We start from the raw sequence: 24,227 nt of genomic DNA on the forward strand, positions 1-24,227 counted from the left end.
ACCATGAATTATAAGGAAAATTAGAGATAGTATTAGATTCAAAGAAGAAACGTACATATTAGCAAGAAAAAACAATAGACTTGAGGATTGGGAACAGTTTAAAACTCAGCAAAGCGGACCAAGGGATTGAATAAGAAGGGGAAAATACAATATGAAAGTAAACTATTTCAAAGCACAGCATTTGGAAAGCAGTGGTATAATCAGACAAAGTCAGCATGGATTTATGAAAGGGAAATCATGCTTGACAAATCGACTGAAATTCTTTGAAGATGTAACTAGTAGAATTGACCAGGGAGAACCGGTAGATGTGGTTTATTTAGACTTTCTGGCTTTTTTTTTGGCTTCTGACAGGGTCTGATATAGCAGATTATTATGTAAAGTTAAAACACATGGGATTGCAGGTCTTGAGATGGATAGAAAGTTGGTTGGCAGACCGGAAGCAAAGAATGGGAATACGCGGGTCTTTTTCCATTTGGCAAGCAGTGACTAGTGGGGTTATGCTGGGATCTACACTAGGAACCTAACTGTTCACATTATGTATTAATGATTTGGATGAGGGAACTAAATATATTATCTCCAAATTTGCAGATGATACAAAGTTGGGCGGGAGGGTGAGCTGTCAGGAGGATGCAAAGGTGCTTCAACATTATTTGGACAGGCTGGGTGAGTGTGTATATTCATGGCTGATGCAGTATGATGTGGATAAATGTGAAGTTATCCACTTTGGTAGCAAAAATAGGAAGGCAGATTATTATTTGAATGGACGTAGATTGAGAGAGGTTGATATTCAGCAAGACCTTGGTGTCCTCATGCATCAATCATTGAAACTAAGTACGCAGGTGCAGCAGGCAGTAAAGAAGGCAAATGGTATGTTGGCCTTCATAGCAAGAGGATTTGAGTATTGAAATAGGATGTTTTACTGCAAATGTATAGGGTGTTGGTGAGGGCAGAACTCGAATATTGTGCGAAGTTTTAGTGTCCTTATCTGAGGAAGAATGTTCTTGCTCTGAAGGGAATGTGGCAAAGGTTTACCAGGCTGATTCCTGGGATGGCAGGATTGTCAAATGAGGAGAGACTATGGGCGGAATTCTCCGCTCCTCACGCCGGGTGGGAGAATCGCTGGAGGTCCGCTCTCGCACCTCCCGCGATTCTCCCACCCCCCCAAAATGGCATGTCGCGTTTTGCACCTGGTCGCTGCCGTCGTGAACACGGCGTGAGATGCCCGTTTGGGGCTTGTGGGGGGCCTAGAGGGGACTGAGCACCACGACCGTGCTCGGGGGGGGACAGGACCGCGATCGGTGCCCACCGATCGTCAGGCCAGCATCTTAATGGGACGCACTCTTTCCCCTCCGCCACCCCGCAAGATCAATCCGCCACGTCTTGCGGGACGGCGGAGGGGAAGACGGCAACCGCGCATGCGCGGGTTGGAGCCGGCCAACCTGCGCATGCGCGGCTGACGTCATTAGGCGTGTCGGCCGCATCATTCTCGGCGCGCCGGGCCTTGACGCCAGCGACAAGGCCCCGCGGCCGTGTTTCCCGGCACGGCCCTCCTACCATCCCGGCGGGGGGAGAATAGGGGGCCAGGAGAGACCTCCGATGCCATCGTGAACCTCTCCGGGTTTCACAACGGCGTTGGGCCTTTGGGAGAATTCCGACTTAAATCGGTCGGGATTATATTCATTGGAGTTTAGAAGAATACAAAGAACAAAGAAAATTACAGCACAGGAACAGGCCCTTCGGCCCTCTCAGCCTGCGCCAAGCCAGATCCTTTATCTAAACCTGTCACCTATTTTCCAAGGATCTACCTTCCTCTGTTCCCCGTCCGTTCATATATCTGTCTAGATGCATCTTAAATGATGCTATCGTGCCCGCCTCTACCACCTCCGCTGGCAAAGCGTTCCAGGCACCCACCACCCTCTGCATAAAAAACTTTCCATGCACATCTCCCTTAAACTTTCCCTCTCTCACCTTGAAATCGTGACCCCTTGTAATTGACATCCCCACTCTTGGAAAAAGCTTGTTTCTATCCACCCTGTCCATACCTCTCATAATTTTGTAGACCTCAATCAGGTCCCCCCTCAACCTCGGTCTTTCCAACGAAAACAATCCTAATCTACTCAACCTTTGTTCATAGCTAGCACCCTCCATACCAGGCAACATCCTGGTGAACCTCCTCTGCACCCTCTCTAAAGCATCCACATCCTTCTGGTAATGTGGCGACCAGAACTGTACGCAGTATTCCAAATGTGGCCTAACCAAAATCCTATACAACTGTAACATGACCTGCCGACTCTTGTACTCAATACCCCATCCAATGAAGGCAAGCATGCTGTATGCTATGAGAGGTGATTTCCTAGAAACATGTAAAAGTCTAACAGGATTAGACAGGGCAGATTCAGAAGGAATGTTCCTGATGATGGGGGAGTCCAGAGTTAGGGGCCATAGTTTGAGGATAAGGGGTAAACCTTTTCGGACTGTGCTGAGGAGACTTTTGTTCACCCAGAGAGTGGTGAATCTGTGGAAGTCACTACCACAGAAAGTAATTCAGGCCAAAACATTGTGTGATATCAAGAGTGAATTAGATATAGCTCTTGAGACTGAAGGGATCAAGGGATATGGGGGAAAGCCAGATCAAGGTATTGAATTTGATGATCAGAAATTATCATAATGAATGATGGAGCAGGCTCAAAGGGCCGAATGGCCTCCTCCTGCTTCTATTTTCTATGTATAAACTCACAAGTAGTGATTGTGAAAGGGTAAAACTATTTTACTTTGCCATTGTATTTAGAAAGGAGCCAAATATATTGGGCATGACATTAGAAGAAGAGATTTAAAAAATAGATAAATACATTGGAGATAGCAAGACAGGAGATAATTGATAAACTACTCAAACTGAGAGAGGATAAACACAAATAGTACTCTGAACAGGTCCGGTTTCCACATTATAACAAGGATTTAGAGGCACTGAGAAGGTACGAAAAAGATTTACCAGAATGATACCTGAACTGAGAGATTATTCCTCTCTGGAATGATTGAATACACTGGGGATTTTTTTCTCTTTAAAAAAAAGGAAAACTGTGTAGTGACCTGTTGGAGGTATATTATTGAAGGGCTGCATAGGGTAGATGTCGATAAGATGCTTCCTTGCTGGGGAGACCAGAATCATAGAATTCCTACCCTCTGAAGGAGCACCCTGACCTAGACCCACTCCCCCACCCTAACTCCGTAATCCCATCTAACCTTCACATCTTTGGACACTGAGGGGAAATTTAGCAGAGTTAATCCACCTAACCTGCACATCTTTGGACTGTGGGAGGAAACTGGAGCACCTGGAGTAAACCCACGCAGACACAGGGCAAGTGTGAAAGGTCACCCGAGGATGGAATCGAACCTTGGTCCCTGATGCTGTGTGGCAACAGTTCTGACCACTGTGCTACCATGGATATAGGAAATAGAAATATAAGGTAATTGCTAATAAATCATCTATTTATTCATTCATTCATGTGTGCTCTGCCCAAAGGTAGGTTTCCAAATGTTTCATCCTGAGCTGCTGTCTTTGCTGTTTTGTTTGTCAGTGCGAGTATGCCATTGCCTTCCACTGTCAGGGTTTGGGTGAGGAGGCAGGTCCCAAGTCTGCCTCAGACAGAACAGAAATCAAACCCACACTGTTAACAATAGTCTGAAATCACCGTCTAGCCAACTGAACTAACCGGCATGCATATTCACTAATAAACCCAATAGCAAATTCAGCATAAACATTTTAACCAGAGAGTGACTGGAATGTGAAACTCGCTATCACAAGAAGTAGTTGAGGTGACTGAAACAGATACATTTAAGAGAAAGCTAGGGAAATAAATTAAAGAGAAAATTATAAAAGGAGATGTTGGTGGGGTGAGATGAAGATGGAAGGCCCATGAGTAGCATAAACACCAGAGTTGACCGGTTTCCATTTTAAAAAATATACCTAGTAAAATGTTTTCATAATAAACACAATTATATAAAACAATTAACCAAAGTTACACAATAATAGAATGGGACTAACAAGCAAAAGCATATATTAACCTCCCAAAAATAAACTATACCACCCAACAGCTGATGGTGACTAGCTCCTTAAAAAAGGTAATGAATGGCTGCCATCTTAGGTAGAACCCTTCCACCGACCCTCTAATGTTGCACTTAACCTACTCCAAATGTAAGAAAGACATGAGGTCACCCAACCAAGCTGAGGCACCGGGAGGAGTAGGAGATCTCCCCCCAAGCAGAACTTATGTCCCGGCTATCACCGAGGCGAAAGTAAGAACATCCGCCTTCACCCCCGTCTGAAGCACCGTCTCATTCCTCCAAAATAGTCACCTGCAGACATGGATTAAAAACAACATTGAGTATCTCCGACGTGGTGCTGAAGAAAGAGGTCCAAAAGCTTATCAACTTGGAACAACACCAGAACATATGAGTGTGGTTAGCCGGTCCCCGAGAATAACGTTCACACTTGTCCTTCCCCCAGAGAATAATCCACTTTTCCTCGCTTTAGTCAGATGCGCCCAGTGCACCACCTTGAATTGGATCAAACTTAGCCAAGCACATGAAGAGATGGAGCTGGCCCTGTGGAGGAACTCACTCCAAACCTAATCATCCAAAGTGGGACCCAACTCATCCTCCCATTTCACACTCACCTCACTCAACGGAGCTCACTCCGCTGAGAAGATACGGCCATTTCTGCCCAAAATAGTCCCCCCACCAGAGCCGGCCAAAAACAAAATCCACTTGAACAGGGATGAGGCGGTGCCAAGGGAAAAGAGGGAATAGCTTTGGGTGAAAAACCGCAAATCTGAAAGTATCTGAAAAGACTGGAAGTAGGCAGTTGGAATTTCTCCACCAGCTCCTTAAAACTGGCAAACGTCCCCTCCACAAACAGGTCTCCAAACCTCTCCAAACACTTCCCCTCCCATGACTTAAATGTTGAGTCCAAACCCCTGCTGGTAGCAAAAAGTGGTTATTGCCGATGGGGGCTAGCGAAGACGGGGAACAGAGCTTAAAAGGCTACCTGAACTGCTTCCAGATTGCCAGGGTGGACACCACCACTGGATTCAAGGAAAATCTTACTGGTGAGATACGCAACGATATGGTCACTATTGCACCAAGACGAGAAACCGTGTAGGAGCTCGGCTCCATTTGTCCCCATGTGGAACCAGGATTACGGAACCATAACAATGGCCCGCACGTCCTCTCCGGATCCAAAACTTAAGTCAATGGTCCGTCACGCATGCATTGGAATGCCTGGAATTGCAGGCGCATGGACATGCATGTTGGAAGTGTGTAGCGTTTAAACTCCGTGGGCTGGATTTTCCGCAGCCCTGCGCCAAAATCGCGTTTGGCGCAGGGGCGGAAAATTCAATTTCACGCTGAAATCGGACCCGGTGCTGTTGCGGCGATTCTCCGGGACCCGATAATCAGCGGGTTTGCGGAGTATTCTGCGTGGTTGGGGGGCCATTGCCAAAGGTCCGCTCAACGATCTTCCAATCCTGGCCGGCCGAGTTCCCGATGGCATGGTTCTAACCACCTATCAGCGTTCATCAAGTTCGCGTGGCTGCAGACTCAGTCCACGGCAGCCCTGGTGGGGGACGGGGGGATTGGACACTGGTGGGGGGGGGGGGGTCTTATGGGGTCCGGAGGAAAGATTGGGCTGGTCAGATCTTCGGATGCACGGCCGATTGGGGGGGGGGGTACATTTTTCAGCTGCCTCCGCGGTGCGGAAGCCGCCACCGTGCGACTCAAAACCGGAAGTGCGGGGGCCCGTATCCGCAGCTAAAGCTGCGTGAAAAACTCTGGTCCCTGCTCGCCCCCTGCAGGTGAATGAATTTGCTTATCTTTTCTTTTAGGAAACTCCGGAGTGAAATGCCAGCGTTTTTACGCCAGCGTGGAGAGAGTCCTATTTTGGGAGAATCCAGACCCCTGTCTGGTATTTTTTAACCGGCTTGGCTTCATGCGCTTCACAGAACCTGCTGCATTAAAAATCCAGGGACAAATTTTTACAGTTTTTATTTGTGCTTTTTTTCTTGGTCCATGGTCATCGAGCAGTGGCAGGAGATCTTGGGAGCCATTCTTTTGGTCAGTTAATCTTTTATATTATTAGTGTTTAGCATCTAGCAATATATGTTTAAAACTCAAATGAAGAGAACAAGATATTTTTCAAAATTTTAACTTGTCTTGTGGCTGTTAATTCTATTGAAAAGGTGCTTTACTGTATAAAGTGACATTGAAGTCACAGAAAATGAAAGAACGATTTTTCAAAAATCTTTGGTTCGTATTGACGATGTTAATCCATGAGCATGTTAATTATGGGCAGCACGGTAGCATTGTGGTTAGCACAATTGCTTCACAGTTCCAGGGTCCCAGGTTCGATTCCGGCTTGGGTCACTGTCTGTGCGGAGTCTGCACATCCTCCCCGTGTGTGCGTGGGTTTCCTCCGGGTGCTCCAGTTTCCTCCCACAGTCCAAAGATGTGCAGGTTAGGTGGATTGGCCATGATAAATTGCCCTTAGTATCCAAAATTGCCCTTAGTGTTGTGTGGGGTTACTGGGTTATGGGGATAGGGTGGAGGTGTTGACCTTGGATAGGGGGTAGGGTGCTCTTTCCAAGAGCCGGTGCAGATTCGATGGGCCCAATGGCCTCTTTCTGCACTGTAAATTCTATGATCTATGATCTATGGAAGGAACTTTCATGGATAGAATGGGTTTAGAGTGTATGTAATCTTCGGCAATCACTCATTTACAAGTATGATTGTCCACCGAAGGTACTCCGAGTTACAGGTCCCAGGTTCTGTGGATCATTGCACGGCTGATGAGCCCGAACATGGAGCCGTATCTGATAACTCACTGGACATGAATTTTCAAACGTTGGGATGGGCCTTGTACGCTACATCGCGGGTATTCTAGTCTCATAGAACATAGAACAGTACAGCACAGAACAGGCCCTTCGGCCCTCAATGTTGTGCCGAGCCATGATCACCCTACTCAAACCCACGTATCCACCCTATACCCGTAACCCAACAACCCCCCCCCCTTAACCTTACTTTTATTAGGACACTACGGGCAATTTAGCATGGCCAATCCACCTAACCCGCACATCTTTGGACTGTGGGAGGAAACCGGAGCACCCGGAGGAAACCCACGCACACAGGGGGAGGACATGCAGACTCCACACAGACAGTGACCCAGCCGGGAATCGAACCTGGGACCCTGGAGCTGTGAAGCATTTATGCTAACCACCATGCTACCCTGCTGCCCCTCAGGCTCCTTTTCCGGGCCTCCTCTTGCCGTCAGGTGTTCTCGAAGAATTGTTTCCCTTCAGTCAAAATGTTCCTCCAAGTAGGTCTCTTCTGAGTAAAGGTGTCCCAGGCATTGATGTCTATATTGCATTTCTTGAGGTAAACCTTCAAGGTGTCTTTGAAGAGGTTCCTTTGTCCTCTTGTTCGGGATTTTTCCTTGAGCTAGGTGAAGAACATTTAAGCATATGGGCAGCCCAGCAAAGTTGGTTTTGGTGATCATGGCCTCAATACTGGTGCTAGTGACTCCTTCAATGGCACTAATGTCAGCACACCTGTCCTCCCAGCTGATTCAGAGTTAAAGTACATTTGGATGTATTTTAAGCTCTGTTGTCTCGCTGATGTAATGTTCATTCTTACAAGCCTCTGTGGTTACTTCAAATGCTTTAACAAAGTTTAATGCTATAGTTGAGATCTGCAAGTCTCCTGTAAGCTAACATGAAGTATCTCTGCCAGGTATTGCAGAATCCAGTGCAGATTCAAAATCTGTAGTCATGCTTCACCTCTGTTATATCTTGGCTGCTTAAAATCCTTGAACTTCTTTTAAAGCTTCGGCGTGGACGTAGGGATCTTAAGAGATGAGTCAGGCTACATCTCCACCTGGTGAGGAAGCAAATCAATTACCCACCACTAAATGTGTACAGGCAAAGGACATCTCGAAATGATGTCAGTGGAGATGTGTGCCAGGATATTGCATTTCAGCAGCTGCTGCTTTCAGAATTTGAGCTTATAAAATTGGCAATTGATGTGTTTGAACCCTCTTCACCTCCTCACCGCACTCCCTCCCTCTCTCCCCTTTCCCCTTTTCTCTCAATCCACCCCTCTTCCCTCTCCTCCCTCCCCCTTCCCCTCCCCCCTTCCCTCCCCTCCACAATAGACAGAACTATTGTGTTTTAAGTGAGAAAATATATTTTATTGCACAAAATTTGTTACAAAGTTCACGTTGTTATTGCACAAAATGTCATTGTTCATCTGATAAAGTTAAGTGTTAATTAAATTAATTGTTAACTGGTTTCAAACTTCGGTATTTATAAAATTATCTTTGTTAATAGATGTTTTCCATCGCTTCTACAAATGTGTTACTGAAAAATCAAGACACAACATTTAATTGAGATAATTATAAATGAATAAGATATTTGAAGTAAACAAGGCAGAAACATAGTAACACGGGCAACATGGTGGCACACTCGTTTGCACAGCTACCTCATAACATCAGGGACCCATGTTCAATTCGGACCTTGTATTACTGTGTGGTGTTTCTACATTCTCCCTGTGTCTTCGTGGGTTTCCTAGAACCATAGAATAGAATCATAGAGTTCCTACAATGCAGAAGGAGGCCATTTGGCCCATCAAGTCTGCACCGATCCTCTGAAAGAGCACCCTACTTTGGCGCACTCCCCCGCCCTATCCCCAGAATCTAACCTGTACATCCTTGGACACTAAGGCTCAATTTTGCATGGCCAATCCACCTAATCTGCACATGTTTGGACTGTGGGAGTAAAGAATATCAGATGATACAAGGACAGTGACAGCAAAATGCCCTGGGGTGCTTTTAAAATCTTATGACTATAACCTAAATTAGAACATATGAACACGTAAAGTTAGATCATAATATAGTGCAGATTTAAATAATTTCAAAGATTTAAAACAGATAACAAAACCTCTGTTCCCTTATAAACAATCACCTTTAATCATGAAAGAAATTAAAAATTACTTTAAAAGAACAAATAACAACAGCAATGTCTGTATAAAAGAGCAAAAGGAACAATTAAAAAACTTCTCCATACCTTTGAAACACTTGGTAAACATGTTTCTTGTTGTCTTCAACTAATTCTGCAGTTTAAATGCCTGCCCTCAATGGGCATTCCCAAAGCTGCTACTTGATGTCTACATCGAAACTGCACTGCGCTGGAGCCTGCTTAGACTGTCCTGCTGGAGGCCCAAGGCTGCCGCTGGAGCCAGAACATTTGTCGCGATTTCTGAGTAGGTAAGTGTAGGCAGGTAAGTGTACAATTTTCTATCTCAGAATCAGCAGCCTTTGGCTTACCACCGATAATGGGAGATTGCGAGCTGATATCTTCTTTAAATTGGCTGCCCAACAGTAAAACAATAAATTGGGTAGAGACAAACCCCAGACTGCCTATCTCTTTGGAGCAAGCCCCTCTGATCCTTGGAGTCTTACCTGCCTAAATTAAGGAGGACATTAATTTATTGACTTTGCAAAATAGGACTTGGGAAGAAAAGTGGGGAGACATCGAAAAATAAATTAAAAATCTCGGGAGTACGTTCATTTTAATTGCCTGACCCCTGCCCGCCAAGGACAGATGGAGGTTATCGCACTTCTGTAAGTCTGACTTGACACCACTAACCAAACTAGTTTAATTTAATTCATGAAGTGAGGCCCAGTCATGGGCCACCTAGAGTCCAGATAATGAACGCTAGCCTCAGCAAGGTGAAAAGGTAGCGAGCATCCCCAGTTGGGCTCTCCTCCCTGGATGGTTGAACAGGAAACATTCACTCTTGTCCAAGGTCAACCTGTACCCAGAGAAGGAGCCAAAACTCCCATGCAGCTTCATTATCTTGCCCATAGAAGGTATTGGGTCTGTGATATAGAGACGTAGGCCATCTGCGTAAAGCGACACCTGTTGCTCAACCTCTTCTCGATTTATCCCCTTTCACTTAACAATGGACCACAACGCTATAGCAAATGGTTCTACTGCCAAAGCAAACAGGAGCGGTGACAGTAGACACCTATGTCTCAAGCTCCTAATCAATGGGAAGTACCAGAGTTCAGAGCATTTATACAAACACTAGCGGTGTGAGGTCGTATACAGTCGTCGAATCCAGATGAACTTGTATCCAAATCCGAACCTCCCAAGAATCTCAAACAGACACTCCCACTCCACTCTATCAAACACCATTTCGGCATCTAGGGTAAACAATCATCTCGAGTTTAGGCACCGAGGAGGGGAAAAGGACAACGTTTAGCAGGCGACATATATTGGCCACCAATTGCCAAACCTTGACGAAGGCTGTCTGATCCAACAAAATCACCTCTAGGAGGCAGGGATCCAGACGCAGTTACAGCACTTCGGCCAGTAAATTTAAGTGTGATACAGATCAACACAACCCACACTCTGTTAGGTTTTTGTCTTTCTTGAGAATCAAGGGGACAGAGACCTATCCAGGATAATGAATCATTAAACATATCTAGAATTAAAGACACCAAATTCTCCGCAAATGTCTTGTAAAATTCAATGTGGAAGCCACCTGGGCCAGAGGTATTACCAATCTGTAGCAACCCAATGCATTTCAGATTTCCACTGGGTCCAATGGAGGTTCCAACTGCTCATTTCTCCCCCCCACACACACACAGTGTTTACTGTATGTCTTTTCCGGATCGCGTTGACGCCGCTGCCGAAGTGAGGATAAAATGCGATTTGGTGTCAAAACAGGGCCCACCGCAATTCTGGCGTCGAAATCCATCTCAGCCCAATTGCATTCGTGATTTCGGCGTCAGCCAAAGGAGAATCCCGCCCTGTTTACATGTCAGTAGCTGCCCCTGCACAGTATTACCCGGGGCTTCCGTCTTGCTTGCCCACCGATGGGCCAAGTTCCCGGCGGTGCAGTTCACTTGTGCTTTTAAAAATCATGAAACCAGCGTTGTGGCTGCTGAGGGAGAGGGGCTACGGAAAGTGTCCAACATCGCCATATATTTCTGACAGTTGTGCCCCTGGCCGGGGGACTTCTGCCAGGGTACTTCTGCCAGGGCAGGAGAGAGTAGTGGGGGTTACCTGGAGGTGGGTTGTGGGGTTGGGGTGGATGGGAACATCCACAGCTGCACACGCCACTGACTGCCAACTGTGAATTTAGGGCCAGTGGTCATATAGGTCTTCCCTCAGGCCACCCCCTTGGGTGCCCTTTGGCCCCAGTCAACCATCAGCTATATGGATGTACTCCAGCACAACCAGTGCCATCTTATTCGCTAGGGTGAGTGTGTTTGGTGATTGTAATGTGTATATGCAGCTCCCGAGTGTCAATCACAAACCCGGCGAATCCTGCACCATTTTTCATTGAATTTACAGTGCAGAAGGAGGACATTTGGCCCATCGAGACTGCACCGGCTCTTGGAAAGAGCACCCTACCCAAACCCACACCTCCACCCTATCCCCATAACCCAGAAACCCCAATTTTGGACACTAAGGGCAATTTAGCATGGCCAATCCACCTAACCTGCACATCTTTAGACTGTGGGAGGAAACCGGAGCATCCGGAGAAAACCCACGCACACATGGGGAGAACATGCAGATTCCACACAGACAGGGACCCAAGCCGGGAATCGAACCTGGGACCCTGGAGCTGTGAAGCAATTGTGCTAACCACTATGCTACCGTGCTGCCCATTGGAATTGCTACCATGCTGTGCTATCGTGCTGCTCATTGGAATTGATTGTGTTCCACAAGGCACCGGTGTTAGCCCCTCTAGTTGCTGAAGCGATCCAGGTTCGGCACCAGTGTTGATGTCGTGAAAGTCCACGAATTCTGCGCGGCGTCAGCACTTAGTCTCAGAAATAGAGAACCCGCCCATCTTTTATGTGAAAATGAATGTTAATTTAGTTGCAGAATTAACAACATTAGCAACAAAGAAATAGCTTTGCAGTTAACTGTTACAAAATTCTTAAGTAAAAGAAGAAAACTTGGGCAAGATTTAATGGCCTCGTCGCATCCGACTTGGTGATGCGTCAAGGCTACTGAATCTCGCGAGTGGCCTCTCTCGAGATTGGAGAAACTTGAGACGTTTTGCAAGATTCAAGTGAACCTTGAGAGACTTCATGATCTGGATCTCACCTCACTGTGCGAGATCTGGATCAGATCTGGATAGCTCATTTAAATATGTTTGCGCCGTTTTCTCCCATCACTTGGGAACTAACGGCCTCCATCAGTGGCCGTTTAATCCAAGCCCATGCAAGCGTGGACCAGGCATAATAGCACCTGGGGAGTGTTCAAGGCCATTGGAGACCCCTGCTTGATTGGGGAAAGGGCAGGGTGACACTTTGGCACTGCTAGCCTGGCACCTTGGCATCCCAGCTTGGCAGTTTGGCACTGCCAGGGTGCCAGGATGGCAGTGCCATGGTATCCATGTACCAGGTTGAACGTGTCTAGGGTTGGTACTGGCGTGCTTTGCCCTTAAGAGTGGGGTAAGGGGGGGCTCAAGGACCCTGGAAGGAATACGCTTGGTGAAGACAGGGACAGAGGGGAGGAGGTCTTGAAGCCCCGGTGGGGTCGCTGAGAGGGGTCAAAAGATCAGGGCTGTCTTTAAAAATGGCAGCCCAATCCTTGAGTAGTCTTCCTACACTGGCTAAAGCACGGTCTCGACAGTCCATTCCATGCCAAGGCCAGAAAAAACAGCGAAGTTTTATTGAATAGTGGGGTGTTTCTTAGCGCTGCAATGGCCTAGAAACAGCCCGCTAACTGCCCAAAAATGGTCTCTGTTTTCCCCATTGAATCTTGCCCCTGATCTTACTTCATAAACCTGACACTGTACTCCAATTAATTAAGCAAGCCAGTATATATGAACAAAGAACATAGGAAATACAGTGCAAAAGGAGGCCATTCGGCCCATCGAATCTGCACCGACCCATTTAAGCCCTCACTTCCACCCTATCTGCGTAACCCAATAACCCCTCCTAACCTTTTTTTTGCAATTTACCATGGCCAATCCACCTAACCTGCACATCTTTGGACTGTGAGAGGAAACCGGAGCACCCGGAGGAAACCCACGCAGATAAAGGTATATTAAATACCTTTCATGAATAAAGTTAACAACCAGGGTTTTGCTTGCTTTTCTCTATGCAGAATCTTTGGAGAGAGAATCTTTCAAAGAACAAAGAACAAAGAAACATACAGCACAGGAACAGGCCCTTTGGCCCGCCAAGCATGTGCCGACCATGCTGCCTGTCTAAACTAAAATCTTCTACACTTCCTGGGTCCGTATCCCTCTATTCCCATCCTATTCATGTATTTGTTAAAATGCCCCTTAAACGTCACTATCGTCCCTGCTTCCACCACCTCCTCTGGCAGCGAGTTCCAGGCACCCACTACCCTCTGTGTAAAAGACTTGCCTCGTACATCTCCTCTAAATCTTGCCCCTCGCACCTTAAACCCCTGCCCTCTAGTAATTGACCCCTCTACCCTGGGAAAAAGACTCTGACTATCTACTCTGTCTATGCTCCTCATAATTTTGTAGACCTCTATCAGGTCGCCCCTCAACCAAAGGACGTACTGGCACTCGAGGGTCTGCAGAGGAGATTCACGAGGTTAATCCCAGAGCTGAAGGGGTTGCTTTACGAGGAGAGGTTGAGTAGACTGGGACTGTACTTGTTGGAATTTAGAAGGATGAGGGGGGATCTTATCGAAACATTTAAAATTATGAAGGGAATAGATAGGATAGATGCGGGCAGGTTGTTTCCACTGGCGGGTGAAAGCAGAACTAGGGGGCATAGCCTCAAAATAAGGGGAAGTAGATTTAGGATTGAGTTTAGGAGGAACTTCTTCACCAAAAGAGTTGTGAATCTATGGAATTCCTTGCCCAGTGAAGCAGTTGAGGCTTCTTCATTGAATGTTTTTAAGGTAAAGATAGATAGTTTTTTGAAGAAAACAGGGATTAAGGGTTATGGTGTTCGAGCCGGAAAGTGGAGCTGAGTCCACAAAAGATCAGCCATGATCTCATTGAATGGCGGAGCAGGCTCGAGGGGCCAGATGGCCTACTCCTGCTCCTAGTTCTTATGTTCTTATGTTCTTATGTTCCAGTGAGAACAAACCGAGTTTATTCAACCGTTCCTCATAGTAATGCCTTCCATGCCAGACAGCATCCTGGTAAATTTCTTCTGCACCCTCTCTAAAGCCTCCACATCCTTCTGGTAGTGTGGCAACCAGAATTGAACACTATACTCCAAGTGTGGCCTAACTAAGGTTTTATAAAGCTGCAACATGACTGGCCAATTCATATACTCAATGTCCCGGCCAACGAAGGCAAACATGCCGTATGCCTTCTTGACTACCTTCTCCACCTGTGTTGCCCCTTTCAGTGACCTGTGCACTTGTACACCTAGATCTCTCTGACTGTCAGTACTCTTGAGGGTTCTACCATTCACTGTATATTCCTGACCTGCATTAGATCTTCCAAAATGCATTACCTCACATTTGTCAGGATTAAACTCCATCTGCCATCTCTCTGCCCAAGTCTCCAAACGATTGGGCAGCACGGTAGCCTTGTGGATAGCACAATTGCTTCACAGCTCCAGGGTCCCAGGTTCGATTCCGGCTTTGGTCACTGTCTGTGTGGAGTCTGCACATCCTCCCCGTGTGTGCGTGGGTTTCCTCCGGGTGCTCCGGTTTCCTCCCACAGTCCAAAGATGTGCAGGTTAGGTGGATTGGCCATGCTAAATTGCCTTAGTGTCCAAAATTGCCCTTAGTGTTAGGTGGGGTTACTGGGTTATGGGGATATGGTGGAGGTGTTGACCTTGGGTAGGGTGCTCTTTCCAAGAGCCGGTGCAGACTCGATGGGCTGAATGGCCTCCTTCTGCACTGTAAATTCTATGATATCTATGATCTAAATCCTGCTGTATCCTCTGACAGTCATCGTTATCCGCAATTCCACCAACCTTTGTGTCGTCTGAAAACTTACTAATCAGACCAGTTACATTTTCCTCCAAATCATTTATATATACTATGAACAGCAAAGGTCCCAGCACTGAACCCTGCGGAATACCACTAGTCACAGCCCTCCAATCAGAAAAGCACCCTTCCATTGCTACTCTCTGCCTTCTATGACCTGGCCAGTTCTGTATCCACCTTGCCAGCTCACCTCTGATCCCGTGTGACTTCACCTTTTGTACCAGTCTGCCATGAGGGACCTTGTCAATATCTGAAGTCCACATGGATAGCATCCACTGCCCTACCTGCATCAATCATCTTTGTGACCTTTTCGAAAAACTCTACCAAGTTAGTGAGACACGACCTCCCCTTCACAAAATTGTGCTACCTCTTGCTAATACGTCCATTTGCTTCCAAATGGGAGTAGATCCTGTCTCGAAGAATTCTCTCCAGTAATTTCCCTACCACTGACGTAAGGCTCACTGGCCTGTAGTTCCCTGGATTATCCTTGCTACCCTTCTTAAACAAAGGAACACCATTGGCTATTCTTCAGTCCTCCGGGACATCATCTGAAGACAGCGAGGATCCAAAGATTTCTGTCAATGCCTCAGCAATTTCCTCTCTAACCTCCTTTAGTATTCTGGGGTAGATCCCATCAGGCCCTGGGGATATATCTACCTTAATATTTTTCAAGGCGCCCAATACCTCATCTTTTTGGATCTCAATGTGACCCAGGCTATCTACACAACCTTCTCCAGCCTCAACGTCCACCAATTCCTTCTCTTTGGTGAATACTGATTCAAAGTATTCATTTCGTCCCTCACCCATTTCCCCTGGCTCCACACATAGATTCCCTTGCCTGTCCTTCAGTGAGCCAACCCTTTCCCTGGCTACCCTCTTGCTTTTTATGTACGTGTAAAAAGCCTTGGGAATTTTCTTAACCCTATTTGCCAATGATTTTTCGTGACTCCTTTTAGCCCTCCTGACTCCTTGCTTAACTTCCTTCCTACTTTCCTTAAACTTTCCTCCATCCAAACAGGCTTTGTCTGTTCCCAGCCTTCTAGCCCTGACAAATGCTTCCTTTTTCTTTTTAACGAGGCCTACAATATCTCTCGTAATCCAAGGCCCAAACTGAAACACCTCTGTTCAAATTAAAATTCTGAGATCTACTGACTCTTCAGACAGACCTGGTTTCTTTCATCAACTGCATTATCAGCACCCAAAGCATAAGGCATTCTTTTGTCTCTTCTTACAAGACATCCCTTGACTTGTTTAGCTAGGACCAAACACAATACCCCTCATAAATTATCCACAACCCAGGGGTCCCTTTGAACCTAAACAATAGTCCATTAACCAGCTATCTGTAAAGAAGCAAATCGTCCCTAAGATCTATTAGAAGATCACTTCACCTGTAAATAAATTCTTACCTCACTTTTATGACTTCTTAATCACTGATCCAGCAGTCATACCTCCTGTATGCATCTTTATCCAAGTTTTAATAACATAACTACAAAAAAATATAAAATATGACAATTTTTTACATTCATCACAATGCTTCCCAATTCAATAATCTTATACACTACATATAGTCAACTCCTTATTTGTTGCAAGGAGGGATTAACTCAGCATGATGACTGTTTGAGTCAATATTGTTCTTATGTTCCAAATTTTCTCTTTGGTACAACCAGCAGAGTGCTGAGTTGATAAATAGCAATTTATTCATTTTTATTTCTTGTTTGCAATTGTATTTTCTGCAGTATTTCCACTGCCAGCACCAACACTTTAATGGGGGACTATTTGTTATGTACAGCTAGCCACGCATTTCAAATATGCATATATCCCTTGCAGCACTTTCTTTTTTGAAAATACAGCTCAAATGAGACCACTCAGCAGAGCTATAAAACAGGAAGGATCTGCTTCAAAAGATAATACTGTGCTGCTGGTTCTTGCATTGATTTTTTGTTTAATTTTCACTTTGATATTTACTGTTCCCTCCACACATTGCACAATCTAATCTGATGAACGCTTGATTTGTTCAAAATGTCTAGTGGTTATGCACCTGGCTTTGATTTTAAGTAAATAATTGAGACAAAACACAAATATGTTTCCTTGTTCTTAGTAATTTTCCTGAAGTGTTTTTGCAGCTTATAAAGGTCCTCAATTACTCTTTGCCCAAATTATTGCACTGTATCCAGTACCAAAACAGTACTCAACTGCATATTGATTTCCTATGAGGTTTATATATTAACGTGCGTCTTTGAAATAAAAATGTTGGATAGTTAATCTCTAGTCAGGGGCTGAAAGGAACAAATGGTGTTAATTTACTTTTCCACTGAGACCAAATCAACTATATATTGTCTACAACATCTTTGACTCACTCTATAAGATATAAAAAGTAAGAGTCTGTAAAAACCTGTTTGGAATGCAATATGGGAAAAGAAACAAAATAATGAAACTGTCGTAATACGTTAAATGATTCATACGTTTAGGTTGGTTCTATATTCCTCAAACATAAAATCAAAGAGACTACATGATGCATATTCCTTTAAATGCTAACGTTTATCATATTTTAAATATTTAAAAGTGCTCTTTTTATTGACAGGTAAATTGAATTCCATTATTTCTTTTGGCAAATAACTGTGATTTTCTTTGCTGCAATGAAAGACAAGAGGCTCTAAAATTGCATGGGGTGCACTCCCAAGCATTCAGCATACACTGCCATCTCATGGTAATATTCTCTCCAATCAAAACTTTCCAGAGAAAAATGTCAAATTTTTTGCCAGCTGCAGAAAATACATTTGAAGACATACACATCATGTCCATTCAGTCTATGAATTGCGATGTTTCGCTATTAGTTTAGTTTTGATATCAAAAAGAGAAAATTGACTCCTCCTGTGCTGCATGAATGCCTGTACCAAATTGTAGTTCTTAAAGGATAAATGTTTCCAATTGTTTATTGAAAAAGGAATGCACGGAGTACCAGATAATAACCTTTTTGGCTTTAGTGATACTGAAATGTCTGAAATTGTTTCTGAGAAGATGTTTTTCCCTTTCCTTAAAGGTTTTTCTCCAATAAAAGGTGATCAATTCCAAATTATAATATTTATCATTATTGCTGTCACTGCTTTTAAAGGAACAGAGTATATATATTTTTTAAATGTTGATTCTCGGCTACTTGTGATATCTGCTCATATTAAAATAAAGTAAAAATCTTCATTATTTCAAACTTATTAGTTGCTTTTCCTGTAAAACTGAACAATAGTATTGGCAATTCAAATATCCAGTATCATTTCAGATTAGTATTTGCATATTTTATAGTGTATATCAGATTCTTCTTGTTGGTTATTATTGACCAATATTTCCCTGAATAAACTTATATCCATACCATTTGCCTAAATTTGTTACATGTAATCCTGGTTGCCTTAATTGGCAAATAATGAACTCATTTCAAGATAGATACAGAACTGGAGCATTTGGAGAAGTTGTGAATCATCCGCCCATGGCAATTTGCAGATTGGGCTGCGCAGATCGTGCCGGTAATGAAACCTGGTGGTTCCATCCACGTCTGCGGAGATTATTAAAAGACCATCAACCGAGCGTCCCGTCTGGATTGTTACACATGACCCAAGATTGAGGACCTATATGCAAGGCTCGACATGAGCCATACTTATCTTCAATTAGTTTTGGACCGTCCTCATGAAAAAAGGTGACCATCAACACGCAAAAGGGGCTGTATGATTACATCAGGCTGCTATGGGGCAGCACGGTAGCATGTTGGTTAGCATAAATGCTTCACAGCTCCAGGTTCCCAGGTTCGATTCCCGACTGGGTCACTGTCTGTGCGGAGTCTGCACGTCCTCCCCGTGTGTGCGTGGGTTTCCTCCGGGTGCTCCGGTTTCCTCCCACAGTCCAAAGATGTGCGGGTTAGGTGGATTAGCCATGCTAAATTGCCCGTAGTGTCCTAAAAAGTAAGGTTAAGGGGGGGGGGGGGGGGGGGTTTGTTGGGTTACGGGTATAGGGTGGATACGTGGGTTTGAGTAGGGTGATCATTGCTCGGCACAACATCGAGGGCCGAAGGGCCTGTTCTGTGCTGTACTGTTCTATGTTCTATGTTCTATTTCAGCATGTGCCATATTCCAAAGTGTAATGGAAAATATCCTCAGAATACTACCAGGGTGGCAGTCTACCTGGATGATGTGCTGATCACCGGTTCCTTCGACCAGGGGACCCTGAAATATCTAGAGGACATGCTATGTTTTTTCAAGGTAGCCAGTGTATGCCTTTGGCATTAAAAGTGTGTATTCCACACGAAGGAGGTGGTCTATTTAGGCAACACTGTGGGCAGTCAAGGGCTACACGCAGTGGGCGATAAAGTACAGGCCATCCAAGCAGGCACCCATACCGAAGGATCCAACAGAACTCCACTCATTCTAGGGCCATCTAAACTATTATGGAAAGTTCATCCCAAAGCTTGGCAACAGTATTGGCCCCACCCATTGTTAAAGGAGGGTCAGTGGTGGTTTTGGGACCCGCAGCAACAGAGTGCTTTCGCCAAAGTGAAACCCAACTGTCGTCTCCGCATCTGCTCATTCACTTCGACCTATCAAAACCTGAGTTGCTCCCATGCAACACCTTGCCATATGGCTTCGGGGCCATCCAGGCACACCAAATGGATGATGGTACCGAGCGGCCCATTGCATTCGCTTCACACACTTTGGCTGCAGCAAAGCAGAATTATGCTCAGTTGGCAAAAAAAGGTTTGGCACTTGTCTTCAGAGTAAAATGGTTCCATCAGTATGTCTATGTACATGCGTTCACAGCATATACAGACCATAAACACCTATTAGGGTTGTTCAAAGATGATAAGACAATTCCCCCGGTAGCCTCCTCCCACATTAGCCTCTCCTCTTGGCGGCATATGAGTATGTTTTGGAACATCACCCAGGGACATAAATCCCCCCCGTGGATGCCCTCAGCCGCTGTCCACTGCCCATGAGTACGCGAACGCCAACAGCATCGGACGAAGCAGTCACAACCTTACATTTTAGCGACTCTTTACCTGTGATTGCAGCCCAAGTAAAGGCATAGACACCGCCAGACCCACTGCTGACCAGGGTCCACCACATAGTGCTGTATGGGGCCCAGCAACGTGTCCTCCCAGAGAATCTAAGGGCTTTTACCACAAAAATGGCGAAACTCAACCTGGTGGATGACATCCTGCTGTGGGGCTCCCGAGTGGTCATCCCAGAGCGTGGCCTGGGAGCAAAGCAGTGTAGGCAATGCCAGGAACACTAAATGCTCCCCCAGCAGCTCCACTTCACCCAGGGGAACGTCTGGGCTGGCAATAGTCCTGCCTTCATGTAGATTTTGTGGGGCCTTTTCAGGGGGTCATGCACCAAATTATAGTAGATGCGCATTCCAAATAGATGTATTTGCACCGTATGATGACAACTACATTGCATGCCATCACTGAGTGGCTCAGACAAACTTTTAGTGTTCACGGACTCTCTGAGGCACTTGTATTGGACAATGGCACTGCTTTTACAAGTTCGGTGTTCGCGGATTTTCTGAAACAAAATGAGGTCCGTCATGTCCATAACACACCGTATCAACTGGGTTGGCAGAAGGTACCATGCAAGACATTTGAACTTAGGATGCAAAAACAGTCCTCAGGTTCCCCAGAAACCCGCTTTGTCCGTTTCCTTTTCTACAATAGAACCACGCTGCACTTTACCACTGAGGTGACGCCCACAGAACTTTTGATGGGATGTCACTTCTGCACACAGTTGTGCCTCGCTCCGCCGGACATCAGGGATAGGATCCGCATTCAGCAGGAACAGATCGGAATGATTCAAACCAGACCCATTAGGGAATTTGTTGCAGGCGTGCCGTTTATGTCTGGAATTTAGCAGGCGGGGAGTTGTGGATTCTGGGAACGATAATAATACGATCCGGGCCGGTCTGGTATTCGGTGCCAGTACAAGGTAAAGACGCCAACTGACTCGTGCACCATCTCTGAAGCAGGTGGAACAGGTGCCCAAGGACCGACCAATGCCCCTAATGTCAGTAGTGCCCCTCCCTCCGGAACAGCTGTCGGTGATGCCCAGTGAAGCAGCTGAGCTTTGTGACTCTGAAATGCGGGAGGTCAACCCATCCGACCAGGAGTCGGACATGGAATTTTTACCCATGGAAGACGACACAGGTCGGGGGGTGACCGCCAAGCAAGGGGTGGAGGAACTGCCCAGACCTTTGACCAGGAAGCAATGCTCCCCAGTCTATTATACCCCTATGGAAACATCACCACTGGACAGACAACCCCAGGTGAAGACTGCAATGGACGATGTATCGGACTTGGGGGGGAGGGGGTTGTTATAGCCCTACAGGAGGGCCAAGGATCTGCAAACTCAGAGTCCCTATGGCCTCACCTGAGTATGATTTACTCAGATGAGGAGGGCCGAGCTAACCCCCTTAATCTTAGGATTGCTGAGACATAAAAACCCTGGCTCAGGTGTAGGCCATGAGTGGGAGACCCCTCAGGGAGTTGGAGGTATAAAGAGTAAGGAAAATAAATCAAAACATTTCTACAGTCATTGCTTCCAAGTGGTTGCTTGCCTGAGATTTTATAAACACATTGTAATGATATGCACTCATGCACATAATGAGATACAGACAGGAAGTGACAGACACTCAGAACAGCCAATCAACACACAAGACAGAACACAACCAATCACCGGGCAGAACACTCGAAGGTGGTTTCCCAATGTAAAATACACGAGGCATCAACACTCTGCCTCTTTCCACTGGTGACAACTGTAGTGACAGTCAGGGTGCATATATCAGTTAGCACCTTCTACACGTGGCTCAGAGTTAGTCTGGTCTAGTTAGTTACAGTAAGCACGCTTAGGTTAGTAGAGTGTCAAACCCATAGCGAACTGTGTGCACTCCTTAACAAGTTTAATAAAGCGTATTGAACCAACATCACAGTTTGGAGTCTACTTTCAAGTACAACTGCATCCAGTTGCAGTCCGTGTTACCCCAGGGTGATTAACACGGCATGGTACCAGTAGTCTACTATCTCTAAGTGGTTTACCTCGAGTGATTCCATGACGATCAGCAAGTGCCTTCCAGCAGCATGGAGAAGATCCAGTCCCTCCACAGCTACGGATCTCTGGCAATCTCGGCGCCAACTGGCAGGTCTTCAAGCAAAGGTTCCTTCTCTACATTGAAGCTTCAGAGCTCGAGGATGCATCAGATGCCAGAAAAATCGCGCTGATCCTATCAACTGCGGGGGACCAAGCCATGCAGATTTTCAACTCGCTTAATTTTACCGATGGCCAGGACAAGACCAAATTCAAGAACGTTTTGGAGAAGTTTGACAGTCACTGTGAAGTCGAAACAAACAAGAGCTTTGAGTGCTATATCTTCCAGCAATGCCTTCAGGGTAAGGATAAACCTTTCCGATCCTTTCTAACTCAGCTCCGTATATCAGCGCACTCCTGCAATTGTGGTGCAACCGCTGATTCCATGATCAGGGATCAGATCGTGTTTGGGGTGCACTCCGATTCCTTGCGGAGCAACTCCTCAAAATTAAGCACATGACCCTGCCAGTCGCAATCGAGACGTGAGCATGCGAGAAATCGGTACTCCCGTTTCAAATTGGCAGAATACGAAAAACCTGTCTCCCACGAGGCAGAAAGTGTACAGGCCATCTCCCGGATACAGCGCCTCAGTATCGATTAAAGCGACTATTTCGCGCACTTTTCCCGGGGCCCCACGCATGCGCAACACGAACAGGAGAACAAAGCGGCCGAAAACCAAACTGCGCAGGTGCGAATGTCGCCTGACCGCACTGCACATTTGTGATGACGCACGGAGCATAACGACGTCAACGTCATGACATGCCCAAACTGCGGCACCGCCCATTTAAAGCGGCAATGCCCTGCAAAAGGCAGGCGATGTTTAAATTGCAGGAAGCCTGGAACTAACATCAAAGTTTGGAGCCTACTTTCAAGTACAACTGCATCCAGTTGCAGTTTGTGTTACCCCAGGGTGATTAACACGACACACGTTTCACACAATCAGCAAAGACAGAACATGAGGTCAAGGATCATTAAATCTTACATTTTAAAGAACAAGATTGCTGAAAGTTGAGAGATGTAAGTTAATCATCATATTTTTCCCTTTGGAGTATTGTTTATTTTTTTTGTAAATTATTTTTCTCTACAGCTGTATACTTTGTGTGAGGAAGATTTGCACTGCTTGCTGTATCGTACATATTGTAGACTCATTTACATGGACATCCTTTTACACATTTACCCTCACAGCACTGGACCTGCTGTAGAATGTCAGAAAAAAGGTTTCCCTTTGCAAAGCAATCTTAATAATATCACAGCGCATTTTACAGTCAGTGTTATAAATCATCTCTATAGCAACCAGGGCAATTCTTCCCCCAAAGTTAGCTCCACTCCTTTTATCAAAATTACAAAAGATGTTGACCGATCATCATGATGGAACCAATTTGACTGTGTTGTAGCATACCTTTCTATTTAATCTGGTTTAATGATGGAACTGGAAAACTCTGTCACAGGCAAACACTATTTCCCATGGTGAGTAAGGAGGGGGGAATCACTCAGGTGGTCTTTCCACATTTTATTTTCGCTCAAGTCGCCACGGTAGAGGCCAAGAAACAGATCAACTTTCTCCCCGACCATTAAAACATGGTACTAGGGGCAGCACGGTAGCATGGTGGTTAGCATAAATGCTTCACAGCTCCAGGGTCCCAGGTTCGATTCCCGGCTGGGTCACTGTCTGTGCGGAGTCTGCATGTCCTCCCCGTGAGTGCGTGGGTTTCCTCCGGGTGCTCCGGTTTCCTCCCACAGTCCAAAGATGTGCGGGTTAGGTGGATTGGCCATGCTAAATTGCCCATAGTGTCCTAAAAAGTAAGGTTAAGGGGGGGTTGTTGGGTTACGGGTATAGTGTGGATACGTGGGTTTGAGTAGGGTGATCATTGCTCGGCACAACATTGAGGGCCGAAGGGCCTGTTCTGTGCTGTACTGTTCTATGTTCTATGTTCTAGGTGCTGGAAAACCGAAAGAGAAGGAAGAAAAAGGAGATTGTGTACATGACTTTAAGCTGAAGGTATTATGTCGAAATTGTCTGATGTTGCCGCTCCAAAGAACCAGTAATCCTCCTTACTAATCAATCGTTTATCAGTCTTTATTGAAATCTATTAAATGGAAAGCTCAAGTT

This window comes from Scyliorhinus canicula, chromosome 10 (genome assembly GCF_902713615.1).
Source record: "Scyliorhinus canicula chromosome 10, sScyCan1.1, whole genome shotgun sequence".
NCBI lineage: Eukaryota > Metazoa > Chordata > Chondrichthyes > Carcharhiniformes > Scyliorhinidae > Scyliorhinus > Scyliorhinus canicula.